We start from the raw sequence: 13663 nt of genomic DNA, 5'->3' as shown, positions 1-13663 counted from the left end.
ACTTATTATTCTAGTAATAGATATAAGTCTTATTAAATAGGGAGCTATACTAATATAGATAGAGCGGAGAAGTAATAGAAGATAAGTTATATACTATAAGAATAGTTTATAGTTAAAGTCTAAGTCTTAGTATAACGCTAGTAAAAGAAAATATCTTAAGGCTCTAAAGAAATTTAAGATTTAATTATACGAAGTCTCGTTTATAGTTAAAATTAACGTATAAATATTAGTAGCTTAGTTAAATTAATTAGTAATAGATTTACCGAATATATTAGTTATATAGTAGCTTACCTAAATTCGTTTATTTAATTTTAAAGTTTATTATATCTTAGGCGTTAAGAATACGATAGCCGATATACTTTTACGACGTTCTACTATAGAAGTTAATATTAAAGAAGCTAAAGAAGAAGAAGATATTAATATATAGATAGAAAAATAACTTAATTCTATATAAGTTAAGATCTATCTCGTAGAAATAGAAGTAAATAAGTTAAGTAGACTAGATAATATAAATAAACGATCGAATCCGACTATTAAAGGAAGAAAGTTTAGTTTTATTAAAGAAATAGAATTTAAGTAGGAAGAGTACGATAAAAAGTACTATAAAATCGTAGAGTTTCTACTCTTATTAAGGGAACTAGAGGAAATAGCGAAAGAAGACTAGAAACCTTTTAAAAGGAATATATTAAAATTTCTAGTTCGAGATAGATATTTTTTTTATAAGCCTAATAATATAAATTCTATTCGAAGGATAATTAATTTATCTAATTAAAAATAAGAGATTCTAAAGTAGCTCTATAACGAGAGTAATTATAGAGGAGGCGAAGCGACTTATAAAAGGATTTCGAATTAATATTAATAGGAGAATATATAGAAAGCGGTTAAGTAGTTTATAAAATCTTATAGAGAATATTAGTTTAGAGCCTTATAAAGAAAGAAAGAGCTACTTCGACTAATATAGATTAATTAACGTTAGAGTAAAGTTACTATAGATATAGTATATATATCGACGTCTTATAGGAAGAGTTTTCTAGTATAAGTAAGGAGTAATTTTAGTAGCTAGGTCGAAGTAAGAAGACTTAGTAAAAACGATATAAAATAAGTCTTAAGATTTCTATAGAAAGAAGTTATTTATAGATACGAACTCTTTAAAACGTTAATTATAAATAGAGAACTAGAAAATCGAGCGCTTACTACTAAACTAGTAGAGCGATATAATATTAAATAAGTTATAGTTTTAGTATATTATTTATAAGCTAATAGAATAGTAGAAGTAGACTATAAACTAATCGTTAAGGTTCTTTCTAAGATATTAAAATAGAATAGATCTAACTAGATATTTTACTTATACGCGATACTTTAAGTAGATCGTATAATAGTAAGGAGTAGTACTAGACTTATTTTCTATAAAGTAGAGTTTCTTAATAGACTAATACTTCTAATTAAGCTAGATATTATAACTTAAAGCGTTTTAAACTAGAAAGTAGTAAAAGACCGTAAAGAGTTAATTACTTTTCGTATAAGAGCGTTATAAATAAGAAAAGAAGATTTAGAAGAAGTTAAACTTCGTCTTAGGAGGATAAGAGAGTAGGAAAAGGAGAGTTTTAATAAGAGGAAATAGATAAGAGAAGAAGAGATTAAAGTTAGTTATTTAGTACTAGTCTATAATACGTTTTTAGTAATAAATAAGTTAAAAGAAGTTAAGCTATAGTTTCGCTAGCTCGAATCGTATAGAGTAACGACGATTAATAGAAAATATAAATTATATATTTTCTTAAAGCTTAACGAGTTATAGATAAGAGCGAAGTACCTAGCTAATCGAGTAAAGAGGTTTTATATACGAAACGAAATAAATCTATTTCTTAAAATAAACGGTAAGTAGACTAGACTAAGGTCTATAACTATATAACTAGAGTAAGAAACTAGCTACGTAAGTAACGAGGCTAAGGAGGAGAAAGTAAAAGGCGATAAAGAAGAGATATAGCTAAGAATTTCTTATTTTCTAAGAGTTAAGATTCTACGTTCTTATACTAGATCTAGATATATATATAGCTTAGAAGAAAGCGAAGAAGAATAAGCGTATCGATTAAGTCGCCGAATTTATTTATTTAGTTTTTAATTTCTTATACTAGCGTTCGAAGTATAGAATTTAAGAACGAATATAGAAAGAAGATTTAATAAGCGGAATAGGAGTCGTTAATTAACTTAGCTAATCCGAGAAGAAATCTTATAGTAGAAGACGAACTATCGAAGAAAAAGTTATAGAAAGGAGTTTAACTATATAGATTTAATAATAGTATAGTCTAAAGTAACTAGAAAGTCTAGTAGTATTACTATAGAAGGTTATAGAGTAAAGGAAAAAGACTAGTATCGAAAGTAAATATTTAATTATCTATTATAGTATAGAGTAAATTAAGAATATAAAATATATATCGAACTACTTAGTTAAGTTTCTAAATAACTATAAACTAGAAAGACTCGCTCGAAACGAATTTAATTAGGACTTATAGAATATATTAAGGTATTATATATCTTTATATATTAGAATATATAAGAATATAGCGGAGATAGAAAGGGGCTAAATTCTTAAAGGTTAAAGTCTAGGTAACTAGGGTAGAATATTTAAATATAGAAACGTAAATCTATATACTTTAGCTTTCTATATCGATAACTATAAGAATACTTTCTATAGTTTAATTAAGCTTCTTACTTCTTTCTTAAGCTAGAGAAGAAAGCTAGAGGTAAGTAAATAATAATTCCTAGTATTATTTAATATTTTAAGAGAATAATAGGCGATATAGGGTTTAAACTCGATAAGAAGACGACTTAATAAGAGGAACTAGTAACGTTATATAAAGAGAAATTTATTATAAGGAATAAATATAATAGAAGTAGATAATAGTAAGTAAATTAAAAGTATATAGACTATATAGTTATATAGGTAGAAGTATATATAGAAGATAAGAAAGAAGAAGCGACTTAATCTATAAATACGAGCTTCTATCGTCGACTTCTCTTTCTTCCTTCTTTATATTACTTACCTAGCCTCCTTTCTATTCGTACGATTTCTCTCTTATTTTTTATTTCTTTAAGTTATCTTCTAAATTACGATTAAAGCTATTCTACTCTCTAAACGCTTTAAATTATTATTCTTATAGCGTCGACTAATATAGTCGATAGAAAGAAGAAAGCTCCCTCTAGGAATAAATAGATATAGTATTCTAATATAATTTCGTATAATCTAAAAGAAGTAAATAGAATTAAGTCTACTTAAGGCGGCCTACTAACTCTCGTAATTACTAATTCGATCTAGCTAGCTATAGTAAGGATTCTAAATACGAAAATAATAGTTAAAATAGTTATATTAATACTATAAATTTCGATAGTAATTAATAGTAGTAGAAATCTATAGAATTTAATTATAATCTTAGAAGTATTTAAAGAAATCGATACTAAGAATAAGTTATAGATCTATAGAGTCTTAAATAAAGTCTCTAGTCTATACTAAAATCTCGAAGATACTATCGACTCTCTAGTCTATAATTATATAGACCTTCGAAGTATATATTTAGTCCTAAATAAAGTCTTAAAATTAAATTTCTACTATAATCTATTAGTCTAGCGAGCCGAGAAAGTTAAGAGTAAGCGAATTACGCTTAGTAAAAGAGGAGATAGAATTACTAAGAAGTTTAAGTTAAGAAGACTAGGTTTAATAGTTCTAGCGTAGATAAGTATTAAATAGCGAGATTAGTTCCTATATTATCTAATTAAAGTAAGTACGTCGACTTACGATATAATTAAAGAAAATTATATAGATAATTTTAAAGAATAGATATAGAGAAAGATAAGAATAGTATTATTAATTAAAATTATTAGAAGAGTAAGCTATTTTATAGTCTATAGATAGACTAAACTTAAAAATATACGTCGAGGCGGATTAATCGAAATTTTAGTAGATAATATTCGAAAGGTCTATAAAGAAATTAATATATATAAGAAATAAAAGTATATCGCTTACCTAAAGTTCTAGGAAATATTAGAAGAAAGATAATTAAAAGAGATTTATAGTATCTACTAGAAGTATAAAGCGTTACCTAGAAACTATATTAATTTAATAAATAATAGAAGAAACTCTATATAGCCTATTAAATCTACTTTATACGTAGAGAAATAACTTATAGAAGGTAATATACTAGGAATAAAAGTTAAGAAGCCTTAAGTAGAAGGCGAAAATATTAGAAATCTAAGTAGAAATCTTAAGTCCGAGGCTAGGAAATATTAATAGAAAATAAAGACTATTAAAGAAGGAGATATAAGTCTTTCTATAAGAGAACCTAGAAAAAGGATATTTCTAAAGAAGAAAGATATATTCGACTATATAATTATATAGTCGAGTTCGAAGAAGATTATATTTAATACTAGTATTTAATAATTTCTTAATAAAGAGTTCTACGAGCTTAAGGATAGAACTATTAAAAGTTCGTCTACTAAGCCTATAGAATCTATATAACGACGGTTTAAGAATTTATCTATAATAGGAACTAAGGTATAGAATACTAAGCTAATTATAATTCTAATTAACTTAAAGAAACGACTAATTCTATATAGTTTAACGCTTAGCTTCTTAAGTCTATTAAGACCGAAGAAACTAAATAGAAATCCTACGTTAATCTAAATAGTAGGAGCTAAGGTAGAATACGAAATTTAAAGAATCTTTTAAGAAAATTAAGTCTTAAAGGAAGTATTAATAAATCGAGTCTTTTAGAGCTATTTAATTAAGAGCCTAACGGTAATATAGAAAGTTCTATAGAAATTAATAGTTAGGTAGATAGAGAGAAGAGTTAATAACGAGGAAGAAGGATTAATTAACGATAACGAGAAGAATATATTTACGAGTTTTTCTAGGCTCTAGCTTATTAGTATTACTTTAGAATTATATATAAGTATAGTTAATTATAAGGTAAAGAGTAAGAACGAAAGTAGAATAGTTAACGAGCTTAGGTAGATATTCTATAAGTTTACGATAATAATTACGCTTTCTTATATTAATCTACGAAGCGATACTAAATACTAAATAATAATCTAGGTAAGCCTAAATAACTACTATAATAAGTACGATAATTTAAACTAGAAGATTCGTAGTAGTAACGTACGATACGAAGGATAGAGTCTTTAAATTAAGAACCTAGGTACTCTAGAAATTAGAAGATAGAAAACTAAATAGCTAAATAGCTCTATTATACTAATAGCTATTACCGCTATTAGAGGATATAATAATAACTAAGTCTATATTATACTATACTATATATAGAATATAATTAAATAAAATAAATATTATAAACTATAGAAAGGAAATAGAGACTAGACTCGTACTATTATTATTAATAAGGATCTATATTAGTTCTTAATTATCTAGAAACTAACTAAGGAAGAAAGAAGAAGTAAAGTTTTTTATCTCGACTCTATCTACGACTATAAGAAGAAGAAAAATAATAAAAACTTAATTTATTTCTACTTATTATTAGTTACCGAAGAATATCTACTAGAAGATATTATTATTAGCGATATAAAAAATAAGAAGTAATAGAATATTAGTAACTATTAACTATAGATAATAATAAATTTTCGAGTATTCTATTATAGTAAGAATCTATAAGTAGTATAAATCGATATAGAAACGAAGGTAGAAGTAGTAGATATAATTACTAAAGAAGTTAAGAACTAGAAGATAAATCTATTCTTTCCGGAGAAGGCTTTTATACTAGGCGAGATAGGAAATTTTAAAATATCTACTAGAAAGAAGAAGATTACGATTATCGATCTTAAGAATTTAATTAAGGCTAATATATAATCTATTAGGAGTAAGATCGAAATATAATTAAAGAAGTAACTACTAAAGTAGAAGAAATTAGACTATATAACTATATAGTCGAATAATTTAGAGAGTATAAGAACGGTTTATTATATATTATTTTATTTATATTACTTTAAGAATACGATACTAGAATATTATAATTATAGTATAGATATTTCTTTTACTACTAGTTAACTATAATTTCGTTTCGTTTAGTATTTCGTTTAAAGCTCTTTATTCTTTATAAGGTAAACGACTTATATAAGTTATCGAGAGAAACTATTATATCGTTAATCTCGACGTTACTCTCTAAGTTTTCTCTTATAGTAATCGGTACTACGAACTTTAAGTTAATAGAAAGAATATTTAAATACTAGCTATAAAGGATTATTCTTAATACGATATAATTACTTAGTATTACGATATTTCTACGAGAATAAGGTAATTTCTCTACGAGTTAGCTAGCGAGCCTATAGTTCTAGGTATTATAAATATACTTAAGACGATTCTCTAAGTAGTAGAGCGGAGAGGAATATATAGAGGCTCGAGGCGCTTAATTATAAGAAAAGAAAGAAGAAGCCTTAGTATAGAAGAATAAGTAAGTAAGGATAAAAGTAGACGATCGAATAAATATTTAATAGAAAAAAGAAAACTCTTATATACGCGAGCGCGCGTTAAGTATTAGATAGTAGTTATAAGAGTATAGTTTATAGAATTAAGAGTATTTTTCCTTCTATAAGTTCGACTATATAACTATATAGCCTAAGTTTTAGTAGTAGTAACCTTTACGAATAAGGCTATTATAGCTTTATATACGTCTATTACGAGAAGTCTTAAAAGTATAGCTCTTTAGCGGGCTTAAGACTATAGAGATCTATAGCGTTACTATTCCTTCGCTAATATAGGTAAGTAAAGAGCATCGTATTAGTTATAGCTACTATAGTATTCGTTTTAGCGTCGATTAGTTCTTATCCTACGGTCCTAGAAGAGAGAGAACCCCTAGTAACGTAGTCCTACCCCCTTATCCGACCTATAGGATAGGCGAGAATATATATCGATTTAACCTTAATATAATAATAAAGAGGTAAACTAGTATAAATTAATTATATACGGTAAAAGAAACCCTATATAGGCAAGAGATATCTATATATTCGAAGGAGTATTCTTAAAAGACGAAAAAGGCCTATAAAGTAAACTTACTATAAGCTAACTAGCCGATAACTCTATACTTAGCGAGGACGAAAAGGAATTACTACCTATTTAGGAGTCTAATCTAGGTTAACTAGTTAATACCCCTACTTTACTAGAAGACCCTAAGATATTAGGCTAACTAGCCTAGGATTAAGATACCGTATAGTATAACGAATTTTATCGGTAACTCTAGGAAAGCGTAAAGGAAGACGGCCTAGTACTATTTAGTACTATAGAGCCCTTATATCCTAAAGTCCTAGAGACTAAAGAGGCTCTAAAATAGTAAGAAGCTCTTAAAAACGAGATTAAAAGCCTTAAAGACCTTAAAGTCTAGGATTTAGTACTAAAAACACTAGAAATAAAGGTTATAAAGGGCCTATTAGGTAATAGGTTCGTAAGCCCTTAAGGATCGCTTAAAAAGACTAGAATCTCGTACGAAGTACGAGGTATTCTCGGACCTATTAGTTATATACTTACTAGGAAGCCTCTTAGGGTATTCCTAATAATTATCCCCTCTCCTAGGCGGCTCGTCCTCGAGTCGTATAGTACTCTTCTACGATACGACTCCTAGAAGAATAAGTATCTATAGAGCTACGCTACGTACTAAGGCCTTAGGAAGCGGACTAAGCCTTATATACGTACTCCTCCGTATAAATAACTTAAGTTATAAATCGAGTAAAGAACTTACTTAGTATTTTTACTAGGGATCGAACCTTCGCCCCGCGTATACTTAGCGTAACGAGTACGACTCTCGTACTTAGTATCCTACGTCGAGATCTTACGATTCGCCCTAGTACTTCGTACGAGATAATATTAGGTAATAGGTCTATAAGCCCTTAAGGATCGCTTAAAAAGACTAGAATCTCGTACGAAGTACGAGGTATTCTCGAACCTATTAGTTATATACTTACTAGGAAGCCTCTTAGGGTATTCCTAATACTTATAGTCTAATTATATTTCGAACTTATCTATATTTCTTAACTTAGCGTTCTATTCTTCGAGATAATATATAATAGCTAGTATTTTCTTATTATATATTTTATAGTTATATTTCGCGGATAAGTTCTTTTTTAGAAAGAATACGTAGAGTCGTACGAAATCGTCTCCTCCTACCTAGAATAAGGTATCGCCTATATACTATTTAGAAGTATTAACTTCTAGGAATATTTCTTTTATATAGTTAAATAGAACGAGAATTAAAATTATTATAAATATCTTCTTTAGTCGTACGAATACTATATCGACTTTCGAATCCTAATAAAAACTCGAATTCTTTCGTATAAATTTTATAATCGGTAGAATTATTTTCGAGAAATCCTTAATAAAATTTCGGTAGAAGTTTATAAAGTTAATAAAACTCTATACGCCCTTAATAGACTTAGAAGCTTACTATTCTTAAATTATAATAACCTTTACTAGGTCTATTTATACGTCTTATTTCGCGTTAATAATAAATCTTAAGTACTTTACCGACTTAACTTCGAACTTATATTTATCGACATTAACCTAAAGCTCTACTTCGCGGAGTCGACTTAGGACCTTTTATATATAGTCTTAATACTCGCGTTATATTTCCGAAGAGTAGATTAAAATATCGTCTACGTACGCTAAGTAGAAGATATTAAGGTAATCTTATAAGGCCTAGTTAATATATTTCTAGAACGTACTAGGCGTATTAGTAAGTCTAAAAGAAATAACTAGCTATTCGAAAAGGCTATATCTCGTACGAAATATTATTATTTATTTATCTTCTTCTACGATTCGAATTTTATAAAAGGCCGTAATAATATCGAGGTTTATATACTACTTTACTTATTCGATATTTCGTAGAGTCTCGTAGATTAGAAGTAATAAATATTAATTCTTCTTCGTTAGCTTATTTAGTTCTTAATAGTTAATATAGAATAATAATTCTTCTCCTAGCTTTCGTACGAAGAAAACTAGAGCTACCGCTAACGAGTTACTTACTCTAATAAATTCTTTATCGAGAAATTTAATAAGCGTATATTATAGTACTAAAAGTTCGTCTTAAGATATATTATATAGCGAACCCTACGAAACTTAAGATTTCTTTTCGTCTTTTAGTTCGAAGTTAATCGCGTAGTCGATCTCCTTTCCTCGTAAAGAAAGTAGCTTCTCTACTTTTATACGACTAAAAATATTTAAGAAATAGTAGTACTATTAAGGAAGCTTTATACGCGAATTAATAAGTATCTCTACTCTAAGTACTTTTTTAATATTTACTATCGTCGCCGAGAATACTTAGATTCTTATATACTTCTTACTTTTTAAAGCTAGTAGACCGAATACTATAACGAAAACTTAGCTATAGTCTAAAGGCGTACGAAGTTTTCGTAGTATATTATAGATCTTTAGATCGAAATAGCCTATTAAGAGAAAGTAATTCGCGATACTAAGATATATATCGTTCTTCTTTATCTAGAGTAACTTAAGAATAATTTTATACGCTAAGTTCGAAATAATATAGAAGAATACTATTTCTTTATAGCTATCGATATCGACTTTAACCTTCGCTACTTTAGAGATTTTAAATTATATAGAGAAGTCGAATTCGGAAATTAAATAAAGAATAATAGGAATATACTTAAAGAAATAGCGAAAAGCGAAGCGAAAGTTAATTAAACTATATAATAAATAACTAGAATTAATTAGAATCGATATATAATATTATTTATCTAAAAGTAATAAAACTATAAAGGATTAGTTATCTATCGAAGACTAAAAAGCCTTCTATTCCTTCTTCGTCTTCTTTATACGCTTCTATTAGCGACTTCTAGTAGAAGCTATTCTTTTAATAATTCCTCGTTTTCGTTAGTAGTTTCTACTACTACTACCTTCCTTTTCGCCTTAGGTCGTACGACGAAAAGGAGAAGGTATTTAACGATAAAGTAACTTTATAAGCTATAGTAAAGATACGCTCCGAGCTCTTTTCTCTAGCTAAGTATCGCTTACGATATCTATAAAGCTCTCTATAGTCCTATCGCGGACGCTATAGCTTATATAGTCGGCGTTTAATCTATTTTATCTTTCGTACGACTAGTAGTACCGAACGAGTTATTCCTAGATATCTTTTCTTTAGTTTTTTTCTATCGAAGAGCCTCTAGATTTATATTAATTATATAGAAGAAAATATAGTATTTCCTATAAGTTAATAGAATTAGCGTTATAACGAGAGCGCTCTTTAGGTCGTATAAAAGGTAGTTTAATATAAATATCTTCTTTACTAAGTCGACCTAGTCTAGTCTATCGACCTCGAGTAGCGTATAATTAAACTCGACGAGGAATACGTTAAAGGACTTTTCGTTCTACTTTAGTTAAGAAAGCTTCTATAATATTCTTTCTACGACGTCGACGTCCTCGTATACCGCCTTTAATTAAATAATAAGTTCTTTCGTATTTATTTTAAGGATTAATTATCCGGAATTAATCTACGAGCTAACTTAAGCGAGGGCGTAACTCCTTAATCTACTATAGAAATACTAAAATCGTACGACTTCGGTTTCCTTTTACTTATCGACCGTTAACTTAGCTCGAGCCTAGGTAAGCTACGGCCGAAACTTCGATCTTTTTCTATTAAATTTAGCTAGCTTAGAGAGCTTAGTCTTTCGTCGTATAGAGTCGAATTTCTATATAGTACTTATCGTCGTAGAAGTCGTTACTTTAGGCGTACGAGCCTATACTCTATTTTATTAGCCGAGTTACTCCTCGAGTACTATTATCCTTTAATTTTAAGCCTATAAGAGCTAGTATAGCTCTACCGCCTACGCTAGAATAGTTTCCGTTAATTACTAATCGTTATCTATTTCGTACGTAGTACTCTTTCGCTACGTATAATAGTTAAGCTTTAGAATAATATTAGGGTTTAGCTAGGAATTTAGAGTAATTCGTCTAACTATCGTATAACGAGGATTCTAAAGCTAAGGAGAGAAAAAGAAAAGATAAGAGGAAATCTATCTATCGTACGAATAAAGGAAATACCTCCTACTCTCTCCTATAGTAGATTAATATAGTTTTCTACGAGATAATCGATAGAAGGGAGTTACGTAGCTTCGGCTATATAGTTATACGGGCTAAAGGTATACTACGAGTAATCGCTCTAGAGAGTACTCTAGAGCTTTATACGGGTTTAACTCGTAATACCCTAGATATATTAGTAAGTCCTAGTACGTTAACTATATCTACGTCTAAGTCTTCGTTAGAACTACTATCTTAAACGATATTAGTCTTTCTAGAATTATTTAAGGCTATAAGTAGACGTACGCTAGGTAGTAGGGATCTAATTCGAGATAATTCTACGTTAGATATCTAATACTAGTTAAGTAGTAGTTAAAGTATTATAATCCGAGCTATAAGTAGTTCTAACTAAGGTAGGATTCCTTAATAGAGTAGGTATTAGAGTATTAACTAAGATAATAAAGGAAATCTATAATCGTCGGACTATATCCTAAAACGTAGGTATAGAATTACTAACGAAGTTTACTACGAACTATACTATCTAGGTAAAGTAGCGTATATATATAATACTAAAATCTCGTCTATATATCTATACTTCCTTATTCTATAGGTCTATAGACCTATAGACTACTATATTTCCTAATTCGGATTCCTCGGTTACGTATACTAGCCTTACCTAGCCTTATCGGTATACCTTTCCGTAGACACCCTTAGGTAGGCCTAGGGTGCCTATAAGAAACGACCTATTTCTTAACCCTCGTAATACGCGAGTCGTCGTAACGTAAAAAAGAGATTCGGACTAATAGGTAATATTTACTTCGATTTTTACGGTTCGCTCTATTACCTATACTTCGCCTTAGTCTAGGAAGAGAGAGAAGTTATAAAGAAAATACGTAAATATAATAGAGCGTATTAACGACCTAAAGGAATAATCTATATAAGAAAGGAACATCTAAATCGGGGGCTAGAACTATAAAATACATTCCCTTAATACTATTTCGCCTCTTTTTCTCTAACGGTCGATATAAGGGTTTAGCTAGGAATTTAGAGTAATTCGTCTAACTACCGTATAACGAGGATTCTAAAGCTAAGGAGAGAAAAGAAAAGAGAAAATCTATCTACTATACGAATAAAGGAAATACTCCCTATCTTCTCCTATAGTAGGTTAGTATAGTTTCCTAGGAGATAATCGATAGAGAGGAATCACGTAGCTTCGGCTATATAGTTATACAGCCTAAAGGTACACCACGAGTAATCGCTCTAGGGCGTACTCTAGAGCTTTATACGGATTTAACCCGTAACAGTCGAAGATAGAGGACTAAATAGATATAGAGCCCGGACGTAAGGACTATATACTATTCTATAAGTTACTCCTAGAAGAGTTTTAAGCCGGTGACGGGTCTAAGTAAAGTTTAGAATAGGAAGACCTTAGCGGAAAGGTTAATCTTCGAATTCTATTTAAGTAGGCCCGGTGAGAAGATCTAGGTAGACTAATTATTCCTTTTAAAGCTAGATTCTTATAATAGAGCTAGAACTAGCTCTAGAACTTAGTATATCTAGTTATCTAATATAAATAAATAAGGGAGTCTAAATCTACCGAATTCTAAGAGTCTACTAATGTCTCTTATTTAGGCTTTAGAATAATTATACTTCGTTCACGATAGGAAATCGATTCCCGGAATTTATAGAAATTATTAATAAGTTTCCCCTCTATCGGTTGTTTTTATTAGTCTAGAGAGGTACGTAAGTAGGTATAGGCTTAAAATTAGTTTATCTACTTATATAGTATAGTGCGTCGCTATAAGAGAAGGAAGAATAAAGGGAGAATAGATAGCTAGGGTAAATAAGCTCGGTAATAGTTTCGCTCTCTAATATAATACGCTCCCTCTAAAAGAACTTCTCTTAAGAAAAGAGTATTTAACCGGACGTAGAATATAAAAATAGGCTAGTACTATAAGGCTACTACCTATAGAAGGGTTTTCTATAATAGAACGACCCGTATCGAAGAAAAAGAATTATCGAGAATGAGGTTAGAAACTTTTAGTGACACTAGACCTTAGAGGGTTTTTACTAAGGAAGTTAAGGCGATCTTTCACTAAATAAAAGAGCTAGGCTGTAGCTTTAAATCTAGAGCGCGAAATCTATAAACGATAACTTCGCCATAGTAATATTATAGTATCTACCGATTCGATAATAGAATTCCTCTCTTTCTAGCTCCTTAGGGTCTCTTTTAGATCTCGATAGGGTCTAGGTTTAGACCCTAATATATTAGCGGGTCCGTATTTAATAGTTTTCTCTCGATCTATTAAATCCTAGCTCGATCGAGGATAGTATAAGAAGGCTTAAATCTATACTACCTTTTATCCTAATTACTCCTCTTTTACCGTCGCTATCTATTAAGTTCCACCGAAATACCTTCCTTTACCTATATAACTCTATTCGATCTTTTAGCGACGGGTACTACTAGCCTATCCCCTATTTTAACTTATCATTCTTGTTAAGACTAAGCGATACCCTATTAACGCCTAGTTACGTAATTAGGCTTATATAAGCTAGGATTACGTAGTATCTATTTAGTAAGGCTATACTTAAGCCTTACGGAAGATTCTATAAAACGCCATTCTATTCTATAGGATTAGAAAT

This window comes from Exophiala aquamarina, assembly GCF_000709125.1.
Source record: "Exophiala aquamarina CBS 119918 chromosome Unknown aczIA-supercont1.2, whole genome shotgun sequence".
Classification (NCBI taxonomy): domain Eukaryota; kingdom Fungi; phylum Ascomycota; class Eurotiomycetes; order Chaetothyriales; family Herpotrichiellaceae; genus Exophiala; species Exophiala aquamarina.
Note: the sequence above shows the minus strand (reverse complement) of the source record.